Raw genomic sequence first — 17,865 nt, 5'->3', positions numbered from 1 at the left:
ATCACAAACATGAGTACAAAATCATATCTCTATGGGAGTGTTGCTCTCAAGTGTTGTAAAAGGTAATCTGTTAATAAGATGTAACGCACATGTTAGTGCCTCAACCTAAAATTATTTTCCTAAATATACATTAGATAACATGCACCTCGCCTTCTCTAACAATGTGTGACTATCTATCACCCCATTTTATTTAAAAATATTGATAATTCTATTTATAAATTTATATTTTTCTTTTATTTAATTATTACATAAAAAGCATAATAAGATAAGTAAAATTAACTTATTTATAATAATTTTATTTTAATTAATTTATAATTAAATATGTATACATATATAATCTTATGCGCATTTAGAATAACAATGCACATATGGTTAGGTGGCAAAGTCTATATGTTTGATTCACAAGGTTTGGAGTCTAAATCCTACTATTGTATATTTTAGCGTTTGTATTATTTGGCTTTAAAAAAAAAAAGAAAACAATGACATTTAACCCATAACCCACATTTATGAATTTTGAGGCAATCGGTCACAAATATTTGTATGCACATAATATAAAGTACCCATTGTATGGCGATTGTGTGCCAAGATCAAGAAAGAGCCATTGGACACAGGATTTGGGTATTCGAGACCTCTAGTGGCTTCAATAATTGTTTTCTCCATGTGGTAATGTCCAAATATAAGGTTTTTTTTTTTGTTGCACATTTTAAATCCTATAATTGTTTTAAAATGCTATTTTTTTTTCATTGTGCATAGGATTTAGAAAGCCTTAGGAAGATTTTCATGTGCCTAACCTGATTTGGGATGGGAAATGAAGAAATCTAATATCCCCTACAACTGTGATCAGGCCATTAGGTTAACAAAGGCATGTTAGAACCTTTCTAGGATGTTCTAACAATGGCTTTGCAGAGCATTTTGTTCATCACATGGCCTTAGGGATGAATGTATGTGCATTCTATATTATGATCTTATAATATGATGATCACAATTGTGATTATTGGTTGTTTGGTTGTTTGTTGTTACTTTCTAGAAGGTTTGTAAGCCCCATAAGGGTAATAGGATTTTTTTTATGTAAAAATCCAGTTTGTTGTTCATAAATTGATATGTAAACTCCAAATCTTTGGAGTACAAGTTTTTATTTATTTAAAAACCAAGTTTTTATCTATTTATGTAACCCTTAGAGAGTTTGGAAGCAATCTGGATCATCACGAGGTTGTCTTGCACATTACCTTAGTGGAAAGATGCAAATTTTTTTATTTTTTATTTTTGGAGAAAACGACCATCAAAGATTGAGAAAACAACTCTCAAAATCTGCATATTTGCAGCAACACTTAAGTCGTGGCATTGAGCGCTCAAGTAACCAAATAAGCGCTCAAGTGTCTCCAATACTCAAGTGTCTTAAACACTCAAGTGGTTCTTCCAACAATGATAAGCCCCTTCAAGCACTCTTTCAAAATTTTTGGGCGCTCAAATGCTCATGATGGTTGTTTGGAAGTGAAGGAAGTGTTTTCGGATTGTTTTCTATTTACTAACCTTGTTTTTGTTACAGGATTTGTTTGGTATAATTGAATTAAGGAAATCCAAATATTTAGGTTACTAAATAAGTAACAAGATCCCTAAGGCCATGGGATTCAACTTTTTTTTCTTTTTATGCATATTTTAATATATATTACATGGGTTAGGAAATCTTTGGAAATATTTAAAAATATTTTTCAAAATTAATAATTTTGGATTTTCTTTAAAAAATAAATTTTCATGAAGATTTCCTTTATTTATTTATTAAAAAAAAATTGGTTGTTGTTATATTAAATTTCATTTTCCTTTTAGACTTTTCCTATTGGTATGCGGTTCTCCAGGCTCTTCCCCCTCTCCCCCCTCTCCCAAAAAAAAAAAAAAAAAAAAACACAAAAAGTCCTTCAACTTTCCCTTTATGAGAGAAGAAAGACTATGATTGGAAAGAAAAGTTCAAGGACAAGGAATTTGGGGATAATTCATATTTAGCATAGGAGTCCCAATTCAAGTAATAAATAAAAGTCTTGAAAATTCTCATGATGGCTAATATATTTTAAGAAATGTAAGAGTGGGCCATAGGCAAACCCATAGCCTCTAAGATCAAGCTTATCTTGATTTTGGGTCCATCACCATCCTAAAGATGTGGTGACACAAGAAATCAAGGGATATAGACTATCCTTATGGATGAGACGATATACATACATACATATATATATATATATATATATATATATATATATATATATATATATATGTATGTATGTATAGTGTGTGTGAGTGGTCAATCCTAAATATGGAACTCTTCACTTAATAACATTGATGTTAAGGATATTGGTTAAACACTTAAATCAAATGTAAAATGATAGAATCAGCTGAAGTGGTCCCACTTGCATAGTTTGAGGGCTAAACATAAAAGTTATGTTAATCAATGCCTAAGGATAACCTTTTAAGGTTTAAAACAGGTTGATTAATTAGAGAAGGTCTCCACCCTAATAATAAGAGTCATGACTTGCCTAAAGTAGGCTTGATTCTTATGATACTAAAATACCTTACATGAATATATGTAGTTTAAGAGCACTATATTTTTGCTAAATTAATTATCATTTTTGCCTTAAGTGCTTAGTTTCTTTATTAATGCATGGAATATTTTGTTTATTACAGGAATCATGTCTTATAACTCTGTCACCTTTATTCTCACTAATAATAAGTTGACTGAACCTAATTATGTCAATTAGGAAAGAAACATGAAAATAGTGCTCATAGTAGAACATTTGAATTGGGTAACTCAAGAGTTTGCTCCACTCATTCCTAATGAGTTTTCCACACAGGAAAAGAACGATGTTCATTCCTAGTGGCAAAGTGCATATGAGAAGGTTCGTTGTATTATACTTGAGTTTCTTAATAATGTGTTGCAACAACAACATATGAACATTGCCACTTTCTATGAGATTCTCTTAAGCCTATAAGAAATGTTTGGTAATAAGGGGAAGTTAGCTAGGAAAGTTGCCTTAAGGACCATCATGAACACTAGGATGACAAAAAGAACTCCAATTAGAGATCATTTGATTTTTATGATTGCACTTTTTAATGATATGAAGATCCTTGGTACTAAAATCAATAAGGAAACCTTAGTCGATATGATCTTAAAGACCTTATCAAACTCTTTCAAGTAGTTTAAGCTTAATAATACTATGAATAAATTAATGATAAGCTAGTTAGAACTAGAAATGGAACTCCAGATGGTTGAGGGAATTCTCAAGCATCCTAAAGGTTTTCCCATGGCAGTGAAAGATTCTTCAGGTTCTTCCCATAATAAGAAGAAAAAGAATTCTTTCAAGAAATCCAAACAAGAAAATACCAAGGCTAGAAAAAGCAAGAGCCAAGGGAAGGGTAAGTGTTTCAACTGTGGCAAAAAAGGTCATTGGAAAAAGGAATCCCCTGACTACCTAAAGAAAAAGGAAGGTATATCTAATTCACTTTTAGTTGAATCATGTTTAGTGGTAGATTCCATCAATTCATGGGGGATAGATTCTAAGGCCACTAAACATGTCTATAATTCTTTAAAAGGGTTTTAACGAAGGATAAGGTTGAATGAGAGATATATGTACCTAACTCTTACATCTATTATGAGGATAATTGTGCAAGCAGTGGGAGATGTTACCTTAGTATTAAAGAATAATAAACATCTAGAACTCAAGGATTGTCTTTATGTACCTAAGTTTAGAAAGAATTTGATTTCACAATAAAAATGTTTTTATTAGAAATAATGGTTCATTTATTTGGTCACATTGACAATCTATTTGTATTACTCCCATTTCATTATTATATGTTATTAAATATAATCATGTCTCACTTAAGAGAAAAGTACCTAGCACTAATGAAACTTATCTATGACATCTACAACTAAGTCACGTTAATCTAAATAGAATCAAAAGACTGTTCAAGTTTGGAGCATTGCATTCATTAGTTCTAGAAGACCTTCTAGTCTAAAAAATCTTACTTGTTGGGAACCCTAGATTATTGTATTCCCATGCCCTGGATCTCATAGGGGCATGCATCTATCCTTAAGGATCTCTAGATCTAACATAACAGAAAATAATGGCTTCAAAACCATTTTAGAATAAAGATTTAGAGATTTGAAACTCATACCTAGATTTGGATGTTCTTAGATAAGTTTCTTGCAGTGAAGAACATGTTTAAATGCTCTAGAGTTCTTGTACACCCAAAGCCTTTTGCCCGATGACTCGAGCCATGTCCATGGCACTCTAAAGAGTGGATTTTGGAAGGATAAAATCTTAATCTCTCTTTCTCTCTCTCTAAAGGTAGAAGACAACTAATCAAAGTCATTAGGAAACTCTAACCCCATTAAGGGGTATTTATAAGGTACTCCTACTAGGCTCAAGTAATTTAAGCCCACATGGGCTTAGGTCACTTAATCAAGCCCAAAAGGGTCCTAGTTGATTAATTAACCATACAGGGTTATCTAATCAATCAATTAGCCCAATCTTAAGAATTTGTTTCTATCCCCTCGTGCAACCTTGCATTATTACCAAAACAACCTTATGCATAAGAGTGAACATAGAGCCAATCCAACCCTCATAAACCATATCATTATGGTATATGAACTTAAAGAGTGGACCAATGGGACCCATAGGATTACTAACCCCCTTATAATCCAATTTTGAAGTTGATTCAACATCCCACTACAAAGAATCAACTATACTTTAGTACCCTATGTAAATAACAACAAAACAAAGCTCAAGTTCATGACCTACTATCCACTGCATACAAACTCCTATGAACTGATATTCATAATCTAACAAGGTAGCGTTATCACCTATCAAGATTACCTCTAAAATCCTTGAGTTATAAATCTCTCTTATTATGTAATCAACTGACATACTCTACCTCCAAGGTGTATATGTCAAATCTCACTAAATGAATTATTGCAACCACTGATTTTATGATCACGTGTCCTTTGGATGATCCAATGGAACACACAATCTCAATTTCATGAGATATCATGGTGCCTCTATTGAGAATACATATTGCCACTACCTTTCATCAATAGTGACCCAATGCATAAGGATATATGAGCACTTTAGGGTCTTATCCATAGGTTAAAGCCCCCTATTGATTTTAACACAGAGTCAATATCCTCTCAAGATTGAGAATCCATGCAACATAGTAGCTTAGTGAATCATGACAATTGATAATCTTACGTCATGATTCATCGTAGGTCTTGTCCATTGTGCATCACATATACTAGTACGCTCATCATGGGAAACCCATCCCGATGGCCAAGACAATTCACCCCTCCAATTAGGCGGTTGTGCACTACAATTTCTACTAGATTGCCCAAATCCATGAACTGACTATGGAAAACTTATCTATTTACAAGGAACCCATAACTTGTATCTTTTGTACAACTCTTAATGCACTTAGATCATATACAATGTAAGAGATATAGGTTGAATGCTCAAATCAATGTTAATGCATAAAGAGATAGACAATCAAGTTGGACTTTGTTAAATCATGTTTTACTTTTAGGGGCTCAATCCTAACAAACTCCCACTAGCCCCAAAAGCAGACTAGGTATTGTAGAAAGAATCTACTCCATAGTCACATCACATCATCTCTTTGGATAATGTGTTGCAAAAGCAACACATATCTATTGTCATGGTCTATGATATTCTCTTTAAAGTTGCAATATTCGGTGATAAGGTTAAGTCAACTAGACAAATTTCCCTTAGGACTATTATAAACACTAAGATTCACGCGATTTTAGAGATCTTACCAAATTCCTTTGAGATGAGTAAGAGGATTCTCAAATATTACAATGGTGTTTATATGGTAGCCAAGGTTTTTTTAGCTCTTCTACTAAGAAAAAGAACAATAACACCAAATAAGAAAAGTTCAAGAAAAGAAAATAAGAGAGTAAGCTCAAAGGCAATGATTTCTTTGTGACCTTTTGGGATACTAAAAAGAAATGCGTAGTTTACCTAAGGAAAAACAAAAGTATACATCATATTCTTGTTATTGAATATGTAGTGGTGGATTTTACCAATTGTGGTAGATAGATTCCAGACCCACTATATGTAGTTCTTTATAGGGTTTTCAACAAGTTCGAAGGTTTCATGATGGAATTGTATTTACCTTAGCTTTAATTACAAGGTCAATTGTGTAGGCTAGTGACAGGTATTATCTTTCTTTTATCTATGACTTCATTATTACTTTACCAAGTAATGAGAATTGTTAGATCTCGCTATAGGAATTAGCCTAGCACTAATAAAAAATTTAGCGTCTAAACCTAGGTCATATTAATCTAAATAGGATCCAAAGACTAGTTACATCTAGACCTTTTGATTCTAGAAGAATTTTTAGTTTGCAAATCCTATAGAAATCGTAAAATGACTAAGAGGACCTTTACTTTTAAATGAGTAAAGCCATGGAATGCTTAGGATTAGGGCATACTGACATGTATGAACCTTTTAGTATTCATGCATGAGGAGTAATGGGTACTACATCACTTATTGATGAATACTCTAGGTTTGGATATGTACATAGAAAATTTGATGCCTTAGATTCATTCAAGAAAGAATGGGATAACCTATTGGGTAAACATATCAAGGCACTTCAATTAGATCAAGATAGTTTGTCTAGTAGGTTCAATTCTTTCCATAAGGAGCATAATATAATATCCTAGTTGTGTGAACCAAGGACTCCATTACAAAATGGAGTAATAGAAAGAAAATATTGAACTTGGATAGACATTGTAAGATTGATGATTAGTTTCTTATTACTTCCTACATTCGTTTGGGATATTTCTTAAAGGTTGTATCTTACTTCCATTATTAGGTTGGTACCTTTAACTTCTAGAGAGATGTAAACACGTTGTAAACTTAGCTTACAACAAATTAGCATATGGAAGTGTTCAACACTCGTGCTGAACACAAAAGTAGACCAATTAGAAGCAAAGTAAAGGGTGTATTAGTTTATATGATACCCAAGACAATTTTAGGATTATTACCTGATAATCAAAATTATCATAAGGTGTTTATTGCTACAAATACCAAATTTCTAATACAAACTATATGATATGTAATAAGGCAAATAGTAATATAGATTGGAGAAAAATAGAAGATAGTCTTACTATAAACAAGAATATAGATTGGAGAACAAGGGACCATATGCTTGTATTCCAAAGTGTTGAGATAGTATATATTCTTAATAAGTTGACAAGATACCTTCTGCAAAGAACCTAATGGATCCGTTCACCAAGACATTGATTGGGAGAGTCTTTGTCAGTCTCAAGAATAACATAGGTTTTAGATGAGTATCTAATATAGTTTGCAAATTTGGAATTCATTATTTAATGATATTCTAATTTCACTTTTATCTATCATTGTTCCATGCATTACAAATTCTAATTCATTATTTAATGATATTCTAGTTTCACTTTTATCTATCCTTGTTACATGCATTACAGTTTATGAGCATTCTCTCCTAACATCTCTTGCATTATACATGACTTGAGTGCATTAGGAGTTGTACGAAATATCTAAGTCATGGGTTCCTTGTAAGTAGATGATTTGTTCATAGTCGATTTATAGACTTAGGCAATCCATTTGAGATTGTAGTGCACTACCTCCTAATTAAAGGGATAATTGGTCTTTACCATCAGGATGAGTTTCCTATGGTGAGTGCACTATTGTGTATGGTTAGTTACACATTGAACAAGACTTATAATGAGTCATGACTTAAGGCTATCAGGTAGTCATGACCTCACCAAGCTGCTTCATTGTATTATCTATTAACCTTGAGAGAATATCGAGTTGTGCTAAAGTTAACAATGGCTTTGACTTATAGGTAAGATCATAAGTTGATCATATATTCCCTATAGATTGGTTCATTATTGATAGAATCCGGTAGCAATTGCTATTCTCAATAGAGGCATCATGATATCTCATGGGATTGAGATAGAATGTCCTCTTAGGTGATCTTAAGGAGGTGTGTTCATGAAAATTATGGTCATGGTAGTTCCTTAAGTGGAACTTGACATAGGCTCTTTGAGAGCTAAAACATGTAAGTTGAACACACAATAGGAGGATCTATAATTCAAAACTAGTAGAGGTAGTCTTGAAAGGTTCATAGTTTTCTCCTTATTAGACTACGGACACTAATTCATGGGGAAATTGAATGCAATGTATAGAAAGTCACAGACCCAAGCACTTAGTGTCTCGATGTTATTTACATAGGGTACTAGAGTACAGTTGATTCTCTATAGTGTGATGTTGAATCAACTTTAAAATTAGATTTTGAGGGAGCTAATACTATCTTAGTGGTCCCTACTCAAGCTAATGTACTTTGTTGGCATGGGTTATAAGGGCCGAATTGACTTTAGGTTTCACTTTTGTGCATAAGGGTGTTTTGGTAATTACGTAAAGTTGCATAAGGGTAAGTGAACAAGGTCTCTGGATTAGGCTAATTGATTAATTAGTAGGTCCTATAGGGTTAATTAATCAATTAGGACCCATTTTAGGATAGATTAAGTGACCCAAGCCCTTAGTGGGCTCAAGTCACTTAAGCCAAGAGGGGAACCCAATAAATACCCTCATAAAGATTAAGGTTTCCATATCTTTCTTAATAAAGTTGTCTTTCACCTCTAAAGAGAAAAAGAGTCATAGTATGCACCATCTCTTCTCCCCCACCAGAAGTGTGGCAAGATCAAGGAAGAGTTATCAAGCAAAAGATCTTAAGTCTATGAAACTTCCAAAGACATCTATTTGATTCTTCAACACTTGGAATTTAAGATTTAAGAACATCCAAGCCTAAAGTTTAGTACTTTAACCCTAAAGATTAATTTTTTTATAAAATTGGTATTGCTTCCATTGTTTATATCTAAGATGCCAACAAAAGGTAGTCTTGAAAGGCTAATAGCTTTCACCTTATTAGAGTATGGACACCAATTCATGGGAAGACTAAACGCAATGGATAACAGGTCACAACCCCTAAGCATATAGCGTCTCGTTGTTATTTAGGTAAGGTACTGAAGTGTAGTTGATTCTCTATAGTGGGATATTGAATCAACTTTAGAATTAGATTATGAAGGAGTTAGTACTATCATATAGGTCTCAATGGTCCGTGCTCAAGCTCATATACCTTGATGACACGATTTATAAGAGTTGAAAGGGTTTTTAGTTTACTTGTGTGAATAAGGGTAAGTGAAAGGTTTCTTTGGACTAGACTAATTGATTAAGCAATAAGCTCTATTAGGTTAATTAATCAATTAAGACCTTTTTTGGGCTAGATTAAATAACTCAAGCCCTTAGTAGGCTCAAGTCACTTAAACCCAATGAAGAACTATATAAATACCCCCTTATGGGTTCATGTTTCCAGTTAGTAGTCTTCCACCTCTAGAAAAAAATATATATATATATATATTCATAGCCTCCTCCCTTCTAAAGACACCTTCAGGGTACTAAGATCAAGATTGAGTCATCAGGTGAAAGATCTTAAGTCTATGAGTCTTTTGACTATTGCAAATCTGCTTTTCATTGAAAGATATAAATTTAGGAACGTCTAAATCACATGTAAAGTTTTCTAATGCACAAATTTAGATCATTTGATTGTTAAAGTGTTGTTTTTGCTTCCGTTGCTTAAGATCTAGAGGCTTAGGATAGGGAATGGAGAGATATGAGATTCTCTACATGTACAATGCAAACATTTACAATGCAAGAGGTGTAAACTAGGATGTTCATAAAGAAAAATGCATGGATCAAGAATAGATAAAAGTACATTTGGAATATAATTAAATAAATTCCAAAATTTGTTACATCATGTCATGTTTTTAAGGGCTCTATCCTAACACCCTAAATGTGAATGTATTGCAAACTAGGTTTACAACTTGTCCACATTTGTGTGGGAGTTAAAGGTACTAACTTGGAAAGCACTAGGTTAAGCAAGTAAGTTACAATCTCTAACCTTAAAAGGATACTAGAAGTGATTAGAAACTCATTATAGATCTCACCATATCCATCAATGTTCAATTTTTTCTTTTGACCACTCCATTTTATTGTAGAGTTTTAGGTGCACTCAATATGGATATAATCTCATTCTCTTTAAAGAAAGAATCAAACTAAGCAGACATATGCTCACTAACTTAATAAGATTGAAGTACCTTGATATGCTTACTCAATTGGTTTTCTAATTCTACCTTAAATTCAATGAATTTATCCAAGGTATATATTTCCTATGCATCAAGTAAATATATCCAAACCTATAGTAATCATCTATAAAGGTGAAGTACTCATATCCTTTCTGTGCATGGACATTAAAGGGCTCACGCACGTCGGTATACACTAATTTTAAACACTCTTTGGTTCTATATCCTTTAGCAATAAAAGGCCTCTTGGTCATTTTACCTTCTAAACAGGATTCACAGACTAAAAGATCTTCTAGAATTAAAGAGTGCAATATTCTAGATTTAACTAGTCTTCAGATCTTATTTATATTAATATAACCTAGGCATAAGTACCAAAACTATGTTTGATTAATGTTAGATTCCTTTCTTTTAAGTGAGATATGATAATTTGCATTACTTAGCAAAAAGGATAATGGAGATACATGATAGAGATTATCAACCAATTATTCTAAGCATATAAACGAATCATTCATCTTAATTGAAAACCTATTTATTATTAAAAACCACTAAATAATTTAGTTTATCTAAACTAGAATCTAAAATCAAATTCTTTCTAAACTCGAGAACATAAAGACAATTGTTAGCCCAAGGGTTCTCCTAATCAGGTATTAACGATAACAAACTATGGTTAATTTACTAATTGGTTTGAATTATAAAGAATTTCAGGTGTTAATTTGGAAATTCATCAAAGAACCAAATGGATGCAAGATCAAGACCTTTGGAAGACCTTTAATCATAGGAAACATATGTAAGGTGAATGCATGGGTGTACTTAGGATTTACATATCATTTCATGCATCTTTGAAAAACTCAGTTTATTCTTTGAACTTACAATTTCCTCAAAACCCGAGTTTTATCAAATACACCTTAGGCACATCACTTTAAAATTGACATATTAATTTACCTGAAGACCTTGCCTAAGTGTTAGAAGAGAAAAGACCAAAAAAAGATAGGTTTTCGAGCCAAAAATGGTGAACCAATCGAGGCACTGGCTAACCAACTCAACCGGTTAGGGGTACCGGTTGACCAATTTCCTCTTCCCGATCGAGGTTTGATTGAGAAGTGCAAAAAGCACTCTCTCTCTTCCAATAGTCTTTCCTTCCCGGTCGACCTCCGATCAAGGTCTAGTCGAGGGTAACGGTCACCTACCAAGCATTAAATGCTCCAACGGCTAGTGAACCGGTCGACCCCCAGCTCAACCAGTTGAGGTTGCTTTTTGGTTTTCTTAGCTCCCGAGGTTAGAAACCTATAAATAGAGAGCTCCACTTCATTTATGAGTAAGAGAACACCTGCATTTATTTGTTTACCTACTTGTTCTTGCCTTAAAATTTCTCATTTCTTTTCTTGGTGCATTAAATCTCATTTGCATATCCTTTAGTGCACTTTTGTTATTCATCCTAGCCTTGAGTTGTATTTGAGTCTTTGTTGAGCTAGGTTGAGAGATTCATATCTGTTAATTGAGTGTTAAAGTCTTCAAATGAGTTGAAACTTGAAGAGATTGTGTAAGAGTCCATTGGAGCCAGAATTCAAGTGTAAAAGTGGTTAGAAGGTTGGTTGAAGCTACAAGTTAGTGGAATCCTCACTCGGTTAGGAGTTTGAGGAGAGTGGACGTAGGTAAGGAAGTGTCGAACCACTATAAAATCTGAGTTTTATTTCTTTAACTCTATCTCTTTATATTTGCTTCTCTTATGCTTAAATTTATTGTGTTTAAAAATAAAATTTTTAAAACTCAATTCACCCCCCTCGTGGGTGTTTTTCTCATTTAAGACCAGCCTTAATTTTCTCAACAATATTTGAGTCCTAGAAAACAACAATCATCTAAAATAAGGGTAACATCTTTCATTACTTGCACAACAATCCTCGCTTTAGAAGCTAAATTGCCCACTTGCCAACTCCATTTCTTTTAACCGTTTTCAAACACTATCTACTTACCATTAATTTAATTTAAAACAAATTCTATCAAATAAAATTTCTGTTTATAATAACCTTCATTTATCATTTAATTTTTACTATCATTAATAACCACGTTCACTTAAATATCCTCGTTTTCCTACACCTTTCATGGGATAACATGACCCCATGGTATGATTTTAGGTTACATTTCATTAATCTAAGGAGCCCACATTGCTTTTTTTTATTGTTATCTTCTATCTTCTTCTCCTTCTACCTCGTCATTTTTATATTCTTAAAATTTCATCCCCTTTTTGCAGCTTGTCATCACTTGCTCCTAAAGGCTTTGCCAAATGTCATTTTCCTCACTATTTCTGATCTGACCTCGTGTGGCCCATACAGATACCTTTCAATAACCAAAAGATCAAATGTTTTAAAATAATATACTAGAAAAACGACAATAGTAAACTCTATTTACTTCTAGGCATGAACTATCATTAGATAGAAATAGATTTTCGATAAAAGTATGGTTATTTGGAAAAATAAATAAATAATGTTGAGATATTATGATATATTCTAGGAAAGTAGTTGCTATTGTTTAGGATTGTTTCCTAAATGTTGAGATATTATGATATATTCTAGGAGCTATTGTTTAGGATTGTTTCCTAAACTCACGGCATTGTTTAGGAATGTTTCCTAAACTCAAGGTTTTCCCTTAATTAGGTTTGCTTGATGTACTATATATTTACATGGATGAATATCAATTAGGGTTAAGCTTTGACCCTTTAATCACACTTTACATGGTATCAGAGCACTGACATGCACACACAATAAAACAATGGCCGGCGACGATGAACAACCACCATTGCCACCACCTAAAAGGAAGATGAATTCACCTTTTTTTCTCGGCACAGGAGACCGACCAGGCGACTTCATCACTTCCACTCGCTTACGCGGCGACAATTACGATGATTGGGCTTCCGATATTCAGTTGGCATTGGAGGCACGCCGCAAGTTCGAATTTTTGGAAGGCACTATCACCGGACCACAACCTCCATATACCCAATCTGATTGGAACACCGTCAATGCAATGTTGGTTTCTTGGATTACAAACACAATCGATCCCGAGGTAAAGAGTACCCTATCTAAATTTCGTGATGCAAAACGCTTATGAGAGCATCTTAAGCAACGATATGCTATGGTTAATGGCCCAAGAATTCAACAGTTAAAGACTTCAATTGCTAAGTGTGAGCAATCGAAATCTATGTCTGTTACAACTTACTATGGCAAATTGAATGTATTATGGGAGGAATTATTTAAGCATGAACCGCTAATTTCTTGCACTTGTTGTTCGTCTTGTACTGCCGCATCATTGCACCAAGCAAGATGTGAACAAGAAAAATTACATGACTTCTTGATGGGACTCAACACTGATCTGTACGCTCAATTACGAACCAATATCCTTTCTCAAGATCCCTTGCCTTCGCTTGATCGAGCGTACCAACTGGTGATACAAGATGAGCGTGTGCGGCTCGCCAAGGCAGTCACAAAAGACAAGCCAGCAGAGGTCCTTGGCTTTGCTGTCCGTACAGGTGCTGGAAGAGGACGAGGAAAAACGGAGAGGCCTGTGTGTAGCCACTGCAAGAAGACGGGGCATGAGACTTCAACTTGCTGGTCCCTCGTTGCTTGTCCTCACTGTCACAAGCATGGCCATGACAAAAATAATTGTTATGAAATAGTGGGTTATCCTGAGGGGTGGTTGGATCAAAACAAGGCTGATGGGGGTGCTGGACGTAGTCGTCAGCAGGCTGGTCGTGGGCGTGGTTCAGCTCGTGCTAACGCGGCAAGTAGCACAATTGGAGCATCCTCTACTAAAAGTTCTACCGATCAACTCTTCACACCCGAACAATGGAAAGCTCTTGCGGGCTTAATTGGTAATGCTCAAGTTCCGGATGACAGGTTGAATGGTAAGTTTGACACGAAGTCATGGATCATTGACACCGGGGCAACTCATCACGTGACCGGTGATTTATCTTGGTTATTTGATACTATAGCGTTGTTTGAGTGTCCGGTTGGCCTTCCTAATGGTGAATCTGTTGTTGCGACCCAATCCGGTTCCGTTCGTTTGTCGAATAACATCACTCTTAAAAACGTTCTTTATGTGCCGAAATTCAATTGCAATTTACTTTCGGTTTCACAATTGACTGATGACTTACATTGTATTGTCCAATTTAACTCTTATATGTGTGCTATACAGGACCACACCAGGAAGCTGATTGGAACGGGAGTTAGGCGAGATGGACTTTACTACTTCGGTGGAGCTGAAGGTGATTCGGTACAACATGTTTCTGTCCACAACGCAGCCTCCACTTTGGAGTTGTGGCACAAAAAGATGGGACATCCTTCAGAGAAAGTAGTGAAGTTACTTCCTCCAGTTAGCAATCTTAAGGGTAGTTTAAACAAAGCTTGTGAAATATGTTTTCGTGCTAAGCATCCTAGGGACAAATTTCCTTTAAGTGACAATAAGGCAACTAGAATTTTTTAGAAAATACATTGTGATTTGTGGGGCTCTTATAAACATGTCTCTTCTTGTGGAGCTCGTTATTTTTTAACTATTGTTGATGATTTCTCAAGAGCTGTGTGGATTTATTTGTTGGTCGATAAAACAGAAGTTTTTCGGATGTTTATGTCTTTTATTGCAATGGTAGATCGACAATTTTCTCAAACAGTGAAAGTTGTTCAAAGTGATAATGGTACGGAATTTAAATGCCTACTTGACTATTTTTCTGCAACTGGCATTTTATTCCAAACTTCTTGTGTGGGAACTCCGCAACAAAATGGGAGGGTTGAGAGAAAACACAAGCATATTTTAAATGTGGGGAGGGCATTACGCTTTCAAGCAAATTTGCCTATTTATTTTTGGGGCGAAAGTGTTCTTGCCGCTGCTCATTTAATAAACCGCACTCCCTCTCCTTTGTTACACAATAAAACACCATTTGAAATCCTATTTGGCACCCCTCCTTCATATGCGGCAATTCACACCTTTGGTTGTCTTAGTTTTGCTCATGATCAAAAATCCAAAGGTGACAAATTTGCAAGTAGAAGTAGAAAATGTGTGTTTTTGGGTTACCCGTTTGGAAAGAAGGGGTGGAAGTTGTTTGATTTGGACACTAAGGAATTATTTGTTTCTCGTGATGTCAAGTTTTTTGAGGATGTTTTTCCGTTTGGTAACCCGGGTGCTGTGAATATTATTTCGGACAACATTGTGCCTACGGTAAATGTTGAAATTGATAGTGATTTTGCTGATTTTGTCGATGATGATGCTGATTTACCTAACCCACAAGCCCAAACACAAAATCCCAACCTCATCCAACCTGAACCCCAAGCCCACCAAGATCTTTCACCTAGGCCGGAAGTTGTTCCCACTGTTGGGCTTGATTCACTTGGGCTTGACAATACAAGCAATGGGCAGTCTGCTCCTATGGGAAAGGGAATGAGGGATAAATTTCCTTCGGTTCTATTACGAGATTTTGTTACTCATACGGTGGTTGCTGAAAGTCCATCTCTCGCCACTCCGTCTCCACAGCATCCCTCAGGTACTCCTTATCCCATAGCACATTATATAAATTGTGACAATTTTTCTGTACATTATCGAAAGTTTCTTGCAACTATTATTTCGAGCAATGATCCTAAGTCATTTAAAGAGGCTATGAAAAATGTCGGTTGGCAAAAGTCAATGCATGAGGAGATTCGGGCTTTGGAGGAAAATGGTACGTGGACTCTTGAACCTCTTCCAAAGGGTAAGCGTGCTTTGGGAAGTCAGTTGGTTTACAGAACCAAGTACTTCTCAAACGGTGATATTGAAAGGCTCAAATCCAGATTAGTAGTTTTGGGGAATCATCAAGAAGCCGGTATTGATTATCATGAGACTTTTTCTCCAGTTGCCAAAATGACTACGATGCGTGCTTTCTTGGCTATTGCGGCTTCAAAAAATTGGGAACTTCATCAGATGGATGTTCACAATGCCTTTTTGCATGGAGATCTTGAGGAGGAAGTATATATGAAGCTACCCCCAGGATTTGAGAGTTCCAATCCGAACTTGGTTTGCAGGTTACGGAAATCACTTTATGGGTTGAAACAGGCTCCGAGATGTTGGTTTGCCAAGTTGGTCACGGCTCTTAAAGGATATGGTTTCTTACAATCCTACTCTGATTATTCTCTTTTTACTTACACTAAGGGCAATGTTCAAATAAATGTGCTAGTGTATGTCGACGATCTTATTATCTTTGGGAATGATTCCGCTGCACTTAAGACCTTTAAAGCCTATCTCAGTGATTGTTTTAAGATGAAAGATCTTGGTGTTTTGAAGTATTTCCTCGGAATCGAGGTGGCCAAGAGTTCGGCTGGTTTGTTCTTGTGTCAACGCAAGTACACACTTGACATTGTATCGGAGGCCGGATTACTGGGAGCCAAGCCGTGTGGCTTCCCGATCGAGCAAAATCACAGATTAGGACTCGCAAATGGGGAGCTCTTGTCGAACCCTGAGTCCTATCGCAGATTAGTAGGTCGACTCATTTATCTGGCAGTGACCCGTCCAGATTTGGCCTACTCGGTTCATATATTATCTCAATTTATGCAGGAGCCTAGAATTGAGCATTGAGAGGCGGCTTTGAGAGTCGTTCGTTATTTGAAAGGTACTCCGGGTCAGGGTATCTTGTTACGTGCAGATAGTGATCTGTCCCTGCAGGGTTGGTGTGATTCTGATTGGGCAGCATGTCCAATCACTAGACGTTCTTTGTCCGGATGGCTTGTGTTTCTTGGGCAATCTCCTATTTCTTGGAAGACAAAGAAGCAACACACAGTATCCCGCTCGTCTGCAGAAGCGGAATACCGAGCTATGGCAACAGTTACTTGTGAGCTCAAATGGTTGAAGGGGTTGCTTCTGAGCTTGGGTGTGCACCACCCAAAGACAATCAAGCTCTTTTGTGATAGTCAGTCAGCCCTTCATATGGCCAAAAATCCAGTATTTCATGAACGCACCAAACACATTGAGGTTGATTGTCACTTTGTTCGGGATGCGATAACAGATGGTTTGATTGCTCCGTCATATGTTCCTACTGTTACACAATTGGCGGATATTTTTACAAAGGCTCTTGGAAAGAAACAATTTGATTATCTTCTTGCCAAGTTGGGCATTTTTGAACCTCATGCTCCAACTTGAGGGAGGGTGTTGAGATATTATGATATATTCTAGGAAAGTAGTTGCTATTGTTTAGGATTGTTTCCTAAATGTTAAGATATTATGATATATTCTAGGAGCTATTGTTTAGGATTGTTTCCTAAACTCACGGCATTGTTTAGGAATGTTTCCTAAACTCACGGTTTTCCCTTAATTAGGTTTGCTTGATGTACTATATATTTACATGGATGAATATCAATTAGGGTTAAGCTTTGACCCTTTAATCACACTTTACAAATAAATATAAGAGATTGAAAACTATTTCAAAATTTACATGTAATATTGATTTTGAATAAATTCAATTTTTTCACTGTGTTATCGATATAAAAATTATAAAAAGATATCTTCCTTGAATATAAACATTTAATATAAATTCAATTTTATGAAATTACGAAAAGTATCTCTTCAAAAGTCACCTTTAGTATAATTTTTTTTCTTCAATATGACTAATATGAAAATTATAAAATAAGTCTTTTAAAGAAATGTTTTTACTATAAATTTAATTTTATGGAATATTGGATGAC

This window comes from Vitis vinifera, chromosome 6 (genome assembly GCF_030704535.1).
Source record: "Vitis vinifera cultivar Pinot Noir 40024 chromosome 6, ASM3070453v1".
NCBI lineage: Eukaryota > Viridiplantae > Streptophyta > Magnoliopsida > Vitales > Vitaceae > Vitis > Vitis vinifera.
This window is presented reverse-complemented; position numbering follows the sequence as displayed.